This window comes from Aplysia californica, unplaced genomic scaffold (assembly GCF_000002075.1).
Source record: "Aplysia californica isolate F4 #8 unplaced genomic scaffold, AplCal3.0 scaffold00464, whole genome shotgun sequence".
In the NCBI taxonomy this organism is placed as follows: domain Eukaryota; kingdom Metazoa; phylum Mollusca; class Gastropoda; order Aplysiida; family Aplysiidae; genus Aplysia; species Aplysia californica.
The window spans coordinates 523,199-526,845 of NW_004797734.1; positions in this window are offsets into that span (position 1 = coordinate 523,199).

Genomic DNA, 3,647 nt, shown 5'->3' on the forward strand with positions numbered 1-3,647 from the left:
AATCTCGTAATATTACGTCATTCGCTAATAATAACAATATGACATTTATATTGTGCAAATCCGTGTTACAATCACTCTTCTATGCGCGTTACTTTTAAATTATTAAAATTATAGTAATCGTGAAAATACATATTAGAAAATTTATTAATTTACCTTTATGCACACGACAGCACTTTAGGTGCACGTCACCAAACATTTTCCTTTTCATTCGGAAACTCAGTGACCACCAGCTAATAACACGCCTGAAAAATCAATACCGTTATATATCCTCTTTGGAGTCCTATTCCTACCTCCCCATGGAGAGCAAGGGTAACTATAACACTGTACTTCAAATTAAGAAGACAAACAAACAAACGCAATGCGAGAGATGTGAATGATTATTTACCAGTTTCGATACCCTATTTCGGTCATTTTAAAAACTATTTGATTACAAAAGGGGGGGAGTCAATGATCGTACATAACAAGATAGTTCACTCAGCCAAAAAGAGTGTCCGCGGAAGTCCGCGCATTGGTTCAGATGGCGCTGCAGTCTTTGTTTTGAAGCTCTCTTTCGTTTCTCCAGAAGAAGAATAGGCATAGCACAGTTTGCTAGTTTCACTTTTATTGTTTCACACAAGTAGGGTAACTCTGATGGCAAAGTCCTCACTTTTTTCAAAGAAGGCGCCACCGAATTTTTAAGACACTTTTTTAATTGGCTCAAAGAGAGGAGTGAACTGTCTTGTTATGTATGATCTTTGGGAGAGTTAAGGATCAAACTTTCTGCACGTAGGGCTGTGACGTCACGGAAGGCGAATTGCATTGCGTCCTATAAAAGGATCCCGAGATATGGTAGTGGTAGGTAACTTGAATAGAACCTGAAAAAAATCATGCTTGACAAATTTGGATGAAATCAAAGAAACTGAAAAGTGTGCAAGCACTTTGTAGGAGTGTATCAGCGTTGGTGGAATGAACAGGTATTGAATATAAGACGAATGGAGAATAAACCAGTCCTTTGGTGACGGATTCGTGCTCAGCACAAACCCAATGTCTTCTAAATAAAATACTAATGAGCACTGAGCACGCAGCACATGTAATGGTAATGCTAAGTACAGATTTTTCGTGGTACTTGTGACTGTTCTGTTTTCTAATCTGTTTGAAACTATCGTGATATATTCCGTTTACTACAAACAAAAAGAAAAGAAAATTCTCCATTCATTCGATATGCTCTACCTCTCTATTCCGCCAACGTTGATGCACCTCACCTCAATACAAGAAGCGCGAACACACGTTATTTGATTTCACGTGAATTTGACAAGCATGATTTTTTAAGGTTATCTTTAAATTTCCTTATCTCAGGTGCCTTTTATCGTAGATGAAAAAATAATGTGTCATATGATGCAGCATTTATTTAGCGTTAAATTGGTATGCTGCACGAGTGGGTAGTGCAAGGCTTTAACACTATGATTTGGTGATTACATTTTCAAATTTCTTTTTGGACGCCACTGTATATAATATAGGCAATACGAAGATCACGAATGGTTCATCATGAGGGATGCACCTTTCGACCAAAAAGTCGCCGGCAAATTTGCTCAACATAAAAACCGTAGGATACGATAGTATGTATGTGTACAAAGACACAGAGTCCACGTTCATGATTTCAAACGCGGCATTGCCACTGACAAGATTGTAATACTTTTGGTGAGGAGGCTCTCGTGGCCTAGAGGTTACGGTGTTCGCCTCTTATTCAAAGGTCCCGGGTTCGAATCCGGGTAGCGACGGAAAAATTTTCTTCTCTGAAATTGTCTCCTTTCACCTCCTTTCCTGCTCTCTAGCAATGTTCTGTCGTCTGCTTTGGTCTCCACTTTCTGCCCCCACCCCTTCCTCTGGGCTACTGACTTTTTCTGCAGCCTTTCTATTGCTTCTACTTGGCTCCTTCTTACTGCTGTCTTTCAGCCACATTCCTGATCTTCTAGTAGGAAAGATCTACACAGCCTTCTCCGACAAGGGCAAAAAAATCTTGGAGGTCCCGTGTGCAAATTGCGCACGTTAAAGATCCCTTGGTGGTCTAAAATCGAATAGAGTAGGCTTTGGCCACCACCCGGGCAAAATTCAAAATTTCCTACCTAATGAAAATGTTTAATGTGTCCCGCGCGCTCATATGACCTCATGCAGTTACGAGCGCCGTAAAACACTTACGACCCCCCCCCCAAAAAAAAAAACACACAAAAAAACAACAACAACCCAAAACAAAACAACAAATAAGAAACAAACAAAACAAAACAAAACAAAACCCAATAAACTTCTGGTTCTAGTAAAACTTTCTCGAAGCCTTTTTATATGCGCGTTTCATACGTCTTTTCAGTCATAATGCGTCCTTTATGCAAAATGTAACCTGGGCTATCGCAGTGTTTAGTCAGGACAAGCCGGTGTCACTAATGTAATAGCCCTATTGTAAAAATACGATAAAAATAGAGGTTAACATTATTGTAAATATAAAGTATACATTAAGGGAAACATGAATATATTGTAAAAATAAAGGCAATGTGAATGTATTATTATGAAAGAAAAGTATAAACAGAGAGTAACGTCAATATATTATTGTAAAAATAAAGTAAAAAAAAGGAAATATGAATATATTGTGAAATAAGATAAAAAGAGAGGAAACGTAATAATATACTGTAAAATAGGACAAAATAGAAGGAAGCATAGACATATTGTTGTAACAATAGGGTACAAATAGAGGGAAACATAGACATATTGTTGTAACAATAGGGTACAAATAGAGGGAAGCATAGACATATTGTTGTAACAATAGGGTACAAATAGAGGGAAACACAATATACTGTAGCATAGGGTAAAAATAGAGGAAACATGAATACTTTATTATTGTAGAAATAGGGTAAAAAATAGATGGAAACCTGAATAGACAGGATAAATAATCCCCCCCCCCCAAAAAAAAAAAAAAATTAAAAAATTAAAAAATGAACCGATATTTTAACACAATCTTTTCATAGGTAAAAGCAATAGAAACCCCAAGCTGAGTCACAAGTATTGTACTCACACTCAACTTTCATTTCCTGCCATACAAGTGCTCACTGTGGCAACATCAGTGCGATGAGAGAATTCACCCCAGGTGCGTTTCAGCATAATATAACGGTCCACTGCGTTGACGGCTGTGGTTGTTCTATGTTTAGAGTTAACGAGTTTAGTGGGTAGCGGTGGAATATAAATGCGAACTTTTAACATATCTCCACCAGAAGAAAAAAATCAAACGCGATGAGGTCTGGGGATCTGGCTGGCCAAGCACAGAGTGTAAGGTCTTGGGCCCCTTTAATACATGTAAAGATAATAATAAATGACCTATTTATATAGCGTTCAACCCCGATTAAAGGACATAGGCTCTTAGCGTTTTACAATACAATATGACGTACAACAGTAACACAAAACGCTGTGTTCTGACCATAGATGTACACTATATAACCTTTCTGGTTCTGACAACAACAAAAAATCACTCCACGAATTAATTTAAAAACAGAAATGACTTTAGTTGACATTTGAATGAATCAAAAGATTTGACCACATTACCCCAATGTGAAGAACGTTGCATTGGCTTCCCGTGTCAGCTAGAATGTCATATAAAATTGCAATATTATGTCATAAATGTGTCA